Below are 14,848 nucleotides of genomic sequence, written 5' to 3'. Positions count from 1 at the left end.
GTGGAGGAGGTTGGTGGTGGGTTGGCAGAGGTTGTGGACGGATGGATGGTGGAGGAGGTTGACGGCTGGCTGGCGGAGGTTGTGGACGGATGGATGGTGGAGGAGGTTGATGGCTGGCTGGCAGAGGTTGTGGACGGATGGATGGTGGAGGAGGTTGATGGCTGGCTGGCAGAGGTTGTGGACGGATGGATGGTGGAGGAGTTTGACGGCTGGCTGGCAGAGGTTGTGGACGGATGGATGGTGGAGGAGGTTGACGGCTGGCTGGCAGAGGTTGTGGACGGATGGATTGTGGAGGAGGTTGACGGCTGGCTGGCAGAGGTTGTGGACGGATGGATTGTGGAGGAGGTTGATGGCTGTATACCTGTCCAACCTTCGTGGAACACATAGACAATATGACAATAGAGTGAGATTTTTGTATATACACACACAGAACTTTCTAATCTTCCAGTGATACTCAGCCTTAAAAGACTGATTTACACCACATAAACTTTAAAATTACTTTCCTGAACTTTTCAGAGCAAATTCACAAACAACAACAGACTTAGAAGTTAAATTTGAGCAAGTGATGATCTATAATATGGATGGCAACATCAAAAAAGCTCTCAGAATAATTTAAATTGTGTATAATTCTAAAGCACAACTTTGGAGAAGGTTATAAGAAATGATCTTGCTGCTTTCAGCTGTTTTTGTCTACACTGAGGAACATTCTACAGCTACTGGCACTGTGGAAAAGATGTGTCAGAGCAGGGAAATAACAGTGAGACAACAATGTAAAATGGTCAGAAAGCTTTGCAGGGACCAACAATCCTCCACCACAGAACTGTGGTTAGACTTTGGAGCAGATGCTAATGTGGTGTATTGTTCCACTATATATAAAAACATTTATATGCAGTTATATGAGGGAAAGAGGTTGCTGGTGACTAATGAAGTCAAAAAAAGGGCTAATAATGAATGATGGCCTGATCTGAATCCCATTATTACATGTGCCTGAAGATATAAATACAATAACAGGCTTACCTCAAACAACCGCCAGACATAGGTCCTTCATCCGGTCCAGGCACTTGCTGGCATGGTCAGTCAGATGCCACTTGGAGTGGACCACCTGACTGGACCAAGTGCCAGGTTTCTTGCCTGGCCGAGCTAGAAACACCACAGCTCTGTGGCCCAAAGTGTGCAGTTTCTCCAGCTGAAAAAAAAAATGAAATCGCCATATGTTATGCCATAAATTTGAAAAATGCAATTACTGATGTCAAACATACCAGCATTTGTGCCTCGTCCATCACACGTGAGGCGGTGTTGTTTTTTCTTTGGTTTTTCAACCATTCCTCTTTTTTTTTCTCAAAATTTTTCAGTCGTTTTGCCAGCCTCTGTCGCCTGGGTTGCTCTGCTTGGCAAATTTTGCAGCTCTTGCAAGCTACGCAGTGCTTATTAGTGGATCCGTGTGGCATCTTGAACTGGAAAAAAAACAAAACATTTGTACCATGTATGATCCACATATCATTTTGCAACACACACACGTACATATATTAGACCTAATCCCTTTCAGGTGACATAATCAATTCATTTAATAATTTAAAATGAAGTTGTTTAGCCATAATGTAATGTAAGCAATCACTTGTAGAGTACTGCAATGACGACGTTTGTTCTTCTTTATGTTACCGCGGAGTATTGCGGTTACAGCATCCACTGTAAACCGCGAATTTGACAGTTACAAACATGGAAGCGATGGTTGCCCAAAATGATGGCAAACACTTCATATATTTCGCCATATATGACCCCTTGCGTGATAATTTCTTAACTTTCAATATTTAGAGCAAGTTCGTCGCTTGAAACTTCTTCCTCCCAGCAGTCTACGCGCGCACACGATGGGCTTTTACCCACAATTCCTTCATTTCTACTGTTCGAAATGTAAAATAAAAAAAAATAAAAAAAAAAGACATATCACCTTAAAACGTAACATACCTTTACATTTTCAAAATGCATAGTGTCAACACCTTAAACGAGGGAATCACACTCAAATAAATGTTGTATAATAATGATGTATAGGTTCTCTGTCATCAATAGCTTGTTCTCATGCGTTTTTTTGCACATGAGCAAATGAAGTATTATGTCTTTTCAAATATATTAAATATTATGAGTATAATTTGACACTAAGCTTGAAACATGAATGTCTTAATATTCATTCATACAATAATCATCTTCAAATGAGTCACCTGATGGGCTGATACAGCCAATGCCCTGACCCTTGGCACATCCTATGAAAGATGCAAATGTTGTCTTCTATATTGGTTGAAAACCTCAAGACTGGAAGATCAATAGATAAATTGTCAGACTTGTGAAAATTACATTTAGTGAGAAGGTGCCAGTGTTATCAAGGACCATATTTCAAAGATAGATGAGAAAGGAATTTGTGTGTCAATTGTGTATGTGCTATGCAAAGGAGATATTCCAGCTATCTTCTTTGGTGTGGCTTTCTGTTGTTTTAAAGCTTAACAAATATAACCAAATTAGAGAGATACAATATGCGATTACGTCTTCTTCTTCTTTCTCTTTGGTTTTCTCCCTTCACTGGTGGATCATCTTCCTCCATCTCCCCCTGTCCTCTGCTTCCTCTTCTCTCAAACCTACAAACCTCCTCCTTCACCACCTTCATCAATCTCCTCTGTGGCCTTTCTCTCCACCTTCTGCCTGGCAGTTCCAACCTCAACATCTTCCTACCAATGTACTGGCTCTCTCTCTCCTCTGTACATGTCCAAACCATCTCCATCTAGCCTCTCTGACTTGGTCTCCTAAACACCTGAGCACATGTGCTGTCCCTCTGATCCTATCCATCCTGCTCACTCCCAGAGAGAAGCTCAGCATCTTCATCTCACCAAACTTGCTACTGTGTTTGTCTTTCATTGTTTAATTGTTTTTTTTGCCCCTTCCCTCCATGCCCAGTTGCCTTCCCAAGTCGGGGAGAGTAGAAGAGAATTCCCATCTCAGCAATTGTCAGATCCTCCCATCAAAAGGGCGCCAACAAGCTCAACAAACATAGTGAGGAATAACAAATACATGAAGCCTGTTGGCCCTTTTCATTCAGACATGAACTCAGAGATAAATGAGATGACTTCCCTTCCTATCCAGAAGTAGTCAGAAAGATACGGTGGCACATCCAGATGATAAATAATAAGATGTCTTCTCGGGTTAAAATTATTGAACTCTTCCTTTAACTCAAAAGTAGGATCTGTGACTTGTGCACTCTTAGTGCCTTTGTCAGCAGTACCAACAAATCTCAAATTAATAATTCATAATTTACATAAAAAGCATCAGCATCTACTTCAAAATAGTAATAGTACATAACTCAGAAAAAGAGTCAATTGCAGGACAGTTTATTTTAACATTTCACATTCATACTGCAGGCCAGGTAATTACAACAGTTTTCCTAATTTTTTAATGAGGGAGGTCAAAGTTCAGAAGAGGAGCTACAATCGTAGTGTTCTTCATCTTCGGTGGAGGAGCTGCTATCATGGGGTTCTTCATCACCAGTGGACGAATCATCGAGAGACAAGGCTTGCGATCCAAAAACATGTTGGTACGTTGAGCGAGCTGCACCCTGCTGAGCTTGAATTGCTGACAGTCTTCTCTTCAGCAGACAGAGTAGCCCCTCACGTCCTCTCCCAGTCAATGCATCTGTGCCGCCTGACAGTGACATTACAATAAGTTAGACTACTAACCTAGTATATCAGTACAAGTAGCAAATAGAACTGTACTTTGCTGAGTGATCCCTTCTGAAAGCTGGGAGGAAATCTCTTCAATATTTCCAGCCATATTCCTCATGTACTCCCAGTGCTGCTTGACTTCACGGACAACAATGACCTCCTCTTCCTTCAGGCGGTTCAGCAGCATTACCTTGTCGAAGACCTTTTTTTTCTTAAACATATCACCATGACCTGCAAATCATCATATACATTTTTTATAAATAGTGGTGAACTACTTCCCACAGTGTCTGTGTACTTTCAAAGGTGGGTTCTATTACACTGCATACTCATCTCCTCCTAATGACACCAGGCAATTTCTCCCATGGGACAGAATTATATAGAAGAGTGTCTCTTTCAGTTTTCAAAAGTAAAAAGGAAGTTGTCTCTGGAGCTTGTCTGATCCAATCACAGCAACCTCGGTCAAACCTGTAATTGCTTCATCTAAAGCCTTTACAATGTAATTAAAAATAGCCTATAGATATGAAGACAACTGAACACATCCTAGATGTACTTACATTCCCAAGGCCAGGAATAGTTTTCCTCAGCCAGGAGCTTGTTGGGAGAAGGGAGTTTGCCAGTTTCTGGCACAACAGCATTGTATTTTGTGATGGCATCTTCTAAGGATCTCTTTTCCACTGAAATCTTTTTTCTAAGCAGATGTCTTCTCTTGTTGCCATCTAGAATATTAAACAGAAAATACTGAATATGTGCTCAGTCACACATTATGATCAAAAACTTGTTTTCTTTCGTTCTGTTCTTACCAGCCTGACGATACAGCTGATATTTCCGCTGCTTAATGCTGAGATACAGTCCTTCAATGGTTTTTTCAAATTCATTTTGACTGCATGGTCCTTCTGATTGAATATAGAAAAAATAATTTATATTTATTTTACGTCAGAATTGTACATAAAACACTGAGGTATTCACCTGCAGTCCACTGTTGAACATCAGACACCCATTGCTGAACAGTGTCTTCCTGAATAGACAACTCTCCAGCCAATTTCTTGAGCTCCTCAGACGCTTCAGCAATCCTCTGCACAGTCTGTGAAAACCCGTGTTGGATTAACAAACAATTGCAACTAGTCTAATGCACCATGAAACACACAAGTGTGGTCTTTACCTTGATGTGTCGTTTGGCCAAAGTCCGGTCAAGATTTTCTGTCTTCCGCTTGTTCCAGCCAATGGCCTGGATGGTAAGGATGTCTGTGCGGGCTGAATGCACAATGGACACACGTTTATGTTACTAGTTGATTTGTACAACTTTAGCTGTAACTTTTTTTTCACACACAAAAAAAAATGTACTTACCAGCTTTTGACATGTACTTGGAACATAGGGCTGCTCAAGAAAGGAAACTGTTCACCTGTTCAACTCCCTCTTGGTTCCGTCCACCCCATTCCAACTGAAAGAAATATGCATGTTACCATTTGGACGAGGACGGAGAGAAATAATGTGAAATTAAAGCCCCTGACAATCATTACCTCACACATCCATGAATGTGCTTTAGCGTGCATGATGGAGAGAAAGGGCTGCATGTTCAACAGGACCTGTAACTCAGGACAGTGGCCAACAACCCTCTGCAAATATGGCCAATATTTGCATACCACATCAGAGCAAAAAAACTGAACATTGTGTGAAACAAGCTGTTTCTGGAGATATAAAGGATAGGCAAATATCTCCCCACGGAACATGTTCAGTCCCTTCAGCAAAATGCCATGACGACACACTGCAACCTCGACCCGTTCCTCATCTACTTTACTCGCAGACTTGTTGGAGGACTCTCGTGCAGCCACCCATTCGCTTCCACCACACCTGCCTTTCCCAGGATTCTGTTCAAGATGAAGAAAAACAGATGTAGACAGAGCAAAGCGTGCAGTGAAATTTAAATAAACTTTACATGTCCTGTTGATGCCCTGATGTGGTTGACGAAGGAGGTCACCTCAGTGTCGTTGGCCAAGAAGACACCTTCGAAAAAGCCATTTGGTCTAAAAGACATAAAGCAGGGGTGACCTTTATCAAGGTTCCATGTATTGCATGCCGTAGAAACAACTTATACATACCCTGAATGGCTCTTAAAGCGATAAAGCTTGCGGTTCCCATCCACTGAGACAGCTAACATTGAGGGTGTGCAGGCTGGGCACCGAAACTGATTGACTTCAGACAGCCTCTCAACTTCAAATTTTGCGTACGACCATTCCAGGAATGATTTTTGTATGGTGTCGCCACATATTTTACCACACTGTAAAAGGAAAATCAAGCATATAAATACATCTAAAACTCTTTCAATTCTGCAGGCAATTAGTCCAATGATGTACTAACCCGACCAAAGAGTTTTGTGCGCTGCTCAAGCATACCAACGAAAGCTTGTCGTTACATTCCTGGTGCAGTAATCTTGAGCTCTTCGTATGTAGCGAACAAATCCACTGTGTACAGCGTCTCAAAATGGACTGTAGCTGGCCAGTAGCCACTTTCAATCAGCTCACTAATACCGACATCCAAAGCTTTCCCACAGGAGCAGCTGACAGTTGGGAGGGACACATTGTATCGACCTAAAATATGTACATAACAAAATTTTCGAACAGAAAATAGAAAATATAATTCATACACAAGGAACTGACCATTCATTCCAATCAGAATTACTTGCTTTCCTGCAGAAAAGGTTGTTTGCCCAGAGCAGCAGTCATAGCATGGATGCATTACTGGCAAAATGCACTCTGGGAAGATAGGAAACGAACATAATTTAAAAGAGGTTGTGTGTGTATATATATATATATATATATACACACACAATATTGGTGGCATATATTATCTCAGTACAGACCTCTTTCATGGAAGGAGAATTTTCCTCCCTTCTCTTCCCTGATGTGAGTGGTTGGTGGCAGTGGCCTGTAGAATCCCTCTATCATGGATAATCTATTATGGAAAACCATGGAATTGTGGATGGAAACATCACAGGCTGCACAGTGAAGTGGTCTAGGCAAACAATCCTGACATTTCACAACAGCAGTCTTAGATCTGCAGTGGTGACAAGTTCCCTCTATAGGCTTCTCAGACTGTAACATCTGATTAACCATATACGGCCTTAACACAGTCCACTTTTCCAGAGTTGAAGCTTTCCTGTCTTTCCAGTGTGAAGGTGCTGGGTCTATGGCAGGTCCCAAAAGGTCCTGCACCTCTTGAATGAGGGATCCTAGAAAACAGGGTAAGGTAACCAAATGTATCAGCAATAAGACAAACATGGAAAGAAGAGGGTAAATAAACTGCTGCTAAAATATATATCTTGAACGGTCTCAGTCACGTGCTGATGTCCACTTGTAGATGGAGCACATGGCAATGAGTGCATGCTCCCAGAAGTCACTGTTGAGAGTAGGGAGATTTGTTTAAATGGACAAATGGACTAGAAACGTCACAATAAAAAGCAGGAAAATAGTAGTATGTTGAAAATAAATCCATAGATCTGTTGACAGTTCGACATTAAACTACTGAGGCTAAGAAGAAAGTCAGAGCAGGTACTAGTCAAATCAAACATTCCAACTGTCAAGAACCGGTACTTCTGGGTTACATGCACATTTCTAACAATGGATTGCTTGACGGTTACTGCTGATGTATTCATTTGTAATAGTCACCTGTCCAAGTGTAGTAGAGGATCCACGCAGTAGGATGTATTCACTGGGTGGGTGCAATATGTGAGGACTCATTGACCCAATTGACAATTGACCATTGTCTCTCACCTTAAACAACAACAACAACAACAAACATCCAAAACAAATTACTAACATTAAGCAGGACTCTGAAATTAAATAAACCAGTTAACCGCATTACAGTAAGCCACTTATACTAACTACTCCACCATGTAAACATTATGTCCTGTATTCAGCGAAATGTCCTCACTAGGACAGTGTCGTGTCAAATAGTTAGCCCCACAACCATGACAAATCAATCAAATACTGAAGCAGTTGACTGACATTAGTTCTATAATAATACATAACCAATGTAGTCAGCCAAAGACAGGCAATAGAGACCATAAAGTTAGTGAACAAAAATCACCTGAGGATGAACTCTTTGCCCGCTTCTTCCCTGTTCTCCTCCTCTTTGGGATAGGACTCCCTTCCTCGTCCTCCTCAACCCAAACAAATGTAAATTTGTCCGGTCCAGACACTTCTGAGGATTCTTTAGGTTGAGTATTCTTAAAATAAAGATAATGGAAAATGTTAGCGTCACCTAATACACAATATTACATATTGTTAGAAAGTCTCAGGACAGATCATGAGAGCATTAAATGCCGACCTTGCATTCCTCCAACAGCAAATCAGCAAGAAATAAGGCATCATCGTCATCCATGATGCTCCTCAGTTGAGTGAGTACAGCCTGAATACCAATTTATCAGTGGCCACTTGATTTTAAACACAGTGGGCGTGACTATGCAAATCAGCAAGAAGAAAAGAAAAGAAATGGAAACCGGATAAGTTACCCCCATATTAACAACCATCGACACGGAGAAAGGTTATCAAAAAAGAAACTAAATAAATTCAAATATTAAGAAATAGAATAAAAACATTACTCACGTCAAAATCATTCAGCTCCGTGTCTTTGGTGTCCGCAGTATTGTAGCCGAGGGTTATATTTGGTAAATCCGCGGGGACAGCTGTCAATAAGGTCCAAGTTCGTTGGTGCAGCAAGATAACAACATTATTCGTGCCTTCAGTCTCCGTTAGACACGACCCAAAAACCCGCGCAGTCCAACATAACACCCCCCTGCCAACTATGGCAACTCCCGGAGAACAAAATAAGCTTCTACAGTACCAACAGCGAACGCAGTATTGCAATTCTACAAAATCTCTGACAGACTCTAAATAGACGAAAGGATGATAAACAAAAAAGAAGAGGAGTTTTTACCGAAGTCAAGCCGAATGACTTTCCGCCATGTTTTTGTTCTGGTCGACCACTGATGACGTCAAAATCCAACGTGTTTGTATAATTGAATTATTCATCCAAAGCATAAATTCACATCTCCAAAGAGACGTCGGCGTCCACATCACGTGTACATATTTAAACAGAATGAAAAATAGAAACTATGGCTTGGGAGGTTTGAAATGGTCCGCTTGCGCTTCCGCTGACGTCAGTGACGGAGAACGAAGCGTGATTCAGCAAAACGAATAAATCATGGAACTTCCTTTCTTGTCAAAAGACTTTATATGCAGTTGATACGATTTATAATAAATTAAATATCCGATAATACTATTTGGCGTAGAAATGTATTCGATACCAATGATAAATAAATAACGTATTTGGTCCGTGACGTCAGTTCCTGCCATCCACTTCCTTCCCCAGTCGGATAATAAATATTATATCATTTTCATGACATAATATTTAAAAATTAAAGGTACATTACATGTGATTACAACTCAACAAAACCCCGCAATTGGCTGCGGAATTACTGGCCAGCTGTACAATAATACATTGAATTGAGACCTACGAGATAATCTGGGTCAAAACGAAAAAAACGAAGCGTCATATACATGAAACGAGCGGAAAAAATGAAAGTAAGGCGTACATTTGTCGCTAGAAATGTGATCAAAACGCAACAATAGCTTTTAATTGTTTTAAAATCTCACAATTTAAAGCAAAACTAGAACGGGTGTCCGCCATGTTTTTGTGTTCTATCAGTCACGTGACCAGAGGCCATTCACAAAGCCATTGAGAAATGACGCGTACGAGAGAAAGGATTTTTGAGGCAAAGTATTCAAAGGATTACGGTATGCCAAGTGAACAAACGTAGTTATTGCACGTTTTTCAGTGCGCGCAGATAACCGACCCAAAATAGAATATATTTGTCGCTAGAAATGCGATCAAAAGTCAACAAAAGGTTTTGTTTTAAAATCTCACAATTTAGAGCGAAATAGAACGGATGTCGACCATGTTTCGGTCCAAACGAAAGAAAATAAGCGTTATTTGAATAAAACAAGCACATAAAATTACAACGTGGGATACATTTGTCGCTAGAAATGTGATCAAAAGCCAATAAAGTCATTTAAAAAATCAGCAATTTGGAGTGGATTTATGGCCAGCAGGGTAAACGTCACAATACTACGATTTAACAGGGAATCACAAAACTATCTCAGTCCAAACGAAAGAAAATAAGCGTTATTTACATAAAACAAGCACATAATATTACAATGTGGGATATATTTGTCGCTAGAAATGTGATCAAAAGCCAATAAAGTCATTTAAAAAAACCCACAATTTGGAGTGGATTTATGGGCGGCAGGGCAAAATCTGCCAGAATGCTAATGTGATATTTCTCGAAAAAGAACTCGCCTCTACAGATAAACAGGCCTTTGTTTGTATCAGAGTCACTATTCACAGCTTGGTGATACATTTCGTGATAAATGATAGGTGTTCGGCGAGAAAAACAACCGGCATTGATTTTCAGACGGCGATGTTTTTTTTTAATCAGTTACTACCGGTTCTCTCTGTGCAGCGGCGAGCTGGAAGGATATCCGCGATGAAAGCAGGTCGGTGGGGAAGGAGGACACGGTGCCTCTCAGACTGCTCTACAGCAGACACAACCACAGCCAGATCGGCCAGGATGAGCTCAGCACCAGGGTGAAAGGAAGCGCAGCATCCACACAGGTAAACAAGGTGTGTTTCTGCACCAGCTATTGCCACGTTCCAACATAGTCAGTGTCTGCATTCATCCAAGGAATGTAAAGCTATTAAACAAGATCATTCTTCTTCTCCGGACGGACATGCCACTATTGCAGCATCACTGAGTGAAGTAATTCACAGAGAAGTTATACAACAAATAAACCATGACTAAACTATGGCAAAAATAACCTTTCACTTTCTTTGATCGTGTCTAACAAAGCAAAGTGTCTCACAAAGTTATCAGAGACTCAAATGGCTCTGCATCCGAATTAAGGGTTTGAATCTGTTTGAATCTGTCTTGAATCTGTCTCTTTTTGGGCCAGAATTCTGAGTAAATATTCCTGGGAAAATTAAGCAACTTCTTGGAATTGACTCATGGATATTTGGATGCCTGCCATTTGTTTTGCAACCGATCACGTTCACTTTTTAAGATTCCTTTTTGCTCCTCAAATATATTGAATGAATCACATCGTCTTTTGCACCTGCACGTCACTAACATGCTGGTGCTTGACCTCGGCGTCACTTGAAATTACTGCATTTAATAAAAACAAGAGAAAAGAAACGCCCTTTAAACTTGACTGTAGCTTGCTGAATAAACGCATCCAACATCCGCACTGGTGGATGCATTTAGACAATCATCAGCAGGTCATTTGGTCGATGCTGAGCCAGGATAATTAATAATTTAGCGATAACTTCCTTGGAGAAACATCTCACCCGTCCAGCTGGAGTTGCTGTCCTGGCAGCTGCCTCACTGTCCAGCTCATATTTGATGTCACAGCAGTGTTTCTGTGAATGAAGATGTACTGCCAGTGTCCAGCTGAATCAGGTGTAACTGGATCACACGTCACCATCTTTGTATCTGCGGCCAATTTAAGCGCAGAAAAACAAGGCGTTTGACAAATTTTATTGATGGTAAAGGCATAAAGGGAAATTTTAGGCGTGTTTTCCTTCTCCCATAGCTATTAATAGTAATATTGAAATGTTTATTTTTATCTTTGCTGAAGGGGACCCCACATATGACCTTGAAATGAATAAGGATCGGGCATGCGCATGATGTAACTTACTGAAATTCAGTGACCGTTTTCTCCCACCAACTTTTATCTATTTGAAAACCTGATTCCCTGTTGTATGCTCCTCTCGTTTTTGACCTCAATCTCATTAATATATTTCAGAAACAATTCTCTTCTAGGGCTGAGTAGATTGTTGCTGAGTCAGGAGGTAGAGAAGGAAACCTGTGAAAGTTTTTTTTTTTTTTTTTAAATTTTAGACAAAATATATGATTTGATATTATTTTGAGAGACTATTGTACGAGCGTGACAAGCATTTCTCCAAGTAAGAGGGAGGAAACACACGATTCTCTTTTTGGGCCAGAATTCTGAGTAAATATACCTGAGAAAATTAAGCAAGTCGCTGAATTATATTTACAGCGCTTCTGAAATTGGGAGCAAACTTTAATAGCATGGAACGTAACCTTGGGATTCTTGACATTGGTAGGTCTTTTCATAGGCAGTGAGGAATATACCGGAGCATTAATAGAGGATGAGCATGAAAACATTTCCAGTTTGGACTAAGGTAAACATCAGTAAGACAGCAGATTTTATGAATATAAGAGGCTCAATAATAAAACTGTTTTGAATTTACACTTATGGAGTAACGATCTGCTGACCCGAGGAGACTTCCCACTCCAAACAAAATCACTTGCTGTAGTTTATCAATGATTTTTTTTTTTTTCTTTTTAAATTTCTCCACCTCTGAAGGTCAGATTTGACTAGAGTCGTGCGTGAAGGTAAAGGTAGATTTATTGTCAATTCTGCCATATGCATTACATATCAAGGATTGAAATGTGCAGCCACATGAACGCAGAGAGATTTAAAACAAGATTCTTTAAATCAAAGTGCAGGTTCTTGAAGCCTACCCCTTTTAATTGGATGACATATGTTTTTCTCATTTTTGACCCTATATCCTGAAAACATGAATAATAATTCACTATTGTTATGCATGACGCCTTTAAACCCTAGAGATGAGCTCTGTGTGACTCTGCTAAAGACTTAATGCCCAAGTGGTTTCCATAATACCTCTTATGAAGACCCTCCAATATTTATAACGTACAGAACATTAAGAATCACCCGTTATAATGTACTTAAAATTAAATAATGTATAATCAAAAAACATGTTTTATTAGTGCATAATTTACATTTTCCCTTTGGTTTCCTTGTTTATACATTCTGTTTATAATATGCTAATGATAATGCTAATAACAGACATATGTAGATCGTAGTTATGAGAACACAGAAGTGTAAGAGCTGTTGCCACGAAAGAGCATTACAAGGGTACTGTGCTATAAAACGGTTATTATTCATGATGCTAATGTCGAATCAGCGTAGCATTTTTGTGTGGTCATCTTTGCTAAGTATGGAAGTCAAAAGTCGTGGGACAACCTGGGAGTAAGTTCAGGTGGTCATGGAAAAGTGGACAGGAAGTTAATATACTGTAGGATTTCACAGCTTCTATTGACTGAATTGACTGATCTGCATCTTGTGACATTTATGAGACATTTATCTGAGAAACTTAAGGGAAATCAAACATATGCAGTGGCAGGAAGTAGCAATGAAAGCAATCGTGAAGCTATTTAGTGAAATCTCGCAGAAAAGCATTGTGCTGTTTTGTTGGTGTAATGTTGAGAAGAGGACAGCATGTTCCTGGAGGCTTCAAAAGCTCCCAGAGGCTCTTTGACTGTGTGTGTGATTGCAATGGCAACGATCTTGAATCCACTTCGTGGGGACTGTCTTTCCTTATTTTATACTGAACAACAAGCACGGCTCTATTTACTGTTTCGTTCAAATGAAACACAACATACCGGGGCCCATCACTGTGTTCTGAAACCTCCTTTGAGTTGGGTCTGTTTCAAGCACTGAGTCAATAAGCGTCATGCAATCTTGAGCTGCGTTTTTAATGTGTGCAGTTTTGGCGCGTGTTGCTCGCTCGGTGCCCAGAGAGTACAGAGAGCTGCAGATGGTAACAGGCAGGGAGGTGGGAAACCTTTGTCTCTCTTGCACCTCAGACTGTGCTGAAACCTGATTTGTAAACATGCTCACAGGAACCATCTGCCGCTGAGTTCATGTTTTCCTCTGCATTTTTTGATTTGGGATTCTATAAATAGACAGAGAGATGAAGGAGACCACTATATGTCAAATCTGTATGATTGATGGTCCCCCGGGAGTAATAAAACCCTCCCCTTCCGGAAGTAATAAACCCCACCCCTTTTTATATCAAAAAGAAAATAAAATAATTACCCTCCCCATTTTTATATCAACAGGAAATTAAAATAATGAAGGTCCAAGGGGTAGCTTCACCCTTGTGTGATGCAGGGGGTGGGGGTCAGCTACATCCTCACAGACGCAAGGGTCAGGCAGGGTCAGCGGGAGGGTGGGTGTGTGATGAGACACCGGGAGGATTACCTTAGGGGTGTGGGTAAAAAAAAAAGGGGTAAAACAAAAAGAAAGAAATACTTTTAGTTTTCAGCATTAGTCAATGTTTGAACTGTTTCTGCATTGCAGGCTAAATAATCAAAACACATTAGTAGCTACAATATTATTTCGGGTTTAAACATTTTAGAAGTTATTTAACATCTTATGAAGAAGTTTTTCATTCTTGAAATATTTCTTAAAGATAAAACAGTAGAAAGAAAACACTTTTTAGTCTTCACTAATAGTTCAAACGACGCAGCTACCCAACTCATGCACCATTTTTCAAAATGCGTTTAAACAGATAATTTGTACTTGTTTGAGAAATACTTTTAGTTTTCAGAATAGAACAAAAGAAAGAAATACTTTTAGTTTTCAGAAAATAAGGTTGAGTGAACAAGGATAAAACAAAAGAAAGAAATACTTTTAGTTTTCAGAAAATAAGGTTGAGTGAACAAGGATAAAACAAAAGAAAGAAATACTTTAGTTTTCAGCATTAGTTCAAATGACACAGCTATTCAACTCATATGAGTTTCTGTTGAATCAGTCTATTTAATTTTACAGCCTGTGTGAGTTTGAAACGATGCAATTTTACTTCCTCAGGAAATACTTAAAAAAGGGGTAAACAGCGGTGTGACAACAGGCATTATGCCTGACTCTTTCTCAGACACCGAAACAGACCACATTTTACATCAGTTCCGGGGTAACCTTCGCTGTTGACCAGACCTTCCAGAACTTCATCCTCCTTTCCAAAAGGACTCCAGACTACCCATGGATGCCTCTTCCTCTGCACGTCGTAGGTGAATATTTATCTGTCGATCTATCCATCTATCTATATCTATACAGTATACATATAAGTATATACATATATGTGTATCTATGTATTTACATTTACATATATAAGTATAATAAAAACGTTACGCCATGTTTATCACGTACCATGTCTCTTTTCATTGACAGACGTCGTCACTCATCTGTGTGACGTTCATTTAACGCAG

General features: G+C 40.1%; 1 long non-coding RNA gene across 1 annotated transcript; it reads right to left on the bottom strand.

Annotated features, from left to right (window-relative positions):
* Nucleotides 1-4,046: 4,046 nt before the first annotated feature.
* On the bottom strand, nucleotides 4,047-4,569 carry LOC128747803 (uncharacterized). The gene is made up of 3 exons (XR_008412708.1): nucleotides 4,502-4,569; nucleotides 4,256-4,417; nucleotides 4,047-4,181 (listed from the first exon to the last, which is right to left on the bottom strand). It is a non-coding gene; the product is annotated as an uncharacterized LOC128747803 (long non-coding RNA).
* Between the last annotated feature and the right edge of the window lie 10,279 nt (nucleotides 4,570-14,848).

This window comes from Synchiropus splendidus, chromosome 16 (assembly GCF_027744825.2).
Source record: "Synchiropus splendidus isolate RoL2022-P1 chromosome 16, RoL_Sspl_1.0, whole genome shotgun sequence".
In the NCBI taxonomy this organism is placed as follows: domain Eukaryota; kingdom Metazoa; phylum Chordata; class Actinopteri; order Syngnathiformes; family Callionymidae; genus Synchiropus; species Synchiropus splendidus.
Note: the sequence above shows the minus strand (reverse complement) of the source record. Positions and strands in the feature narration are given on the sequence as shown.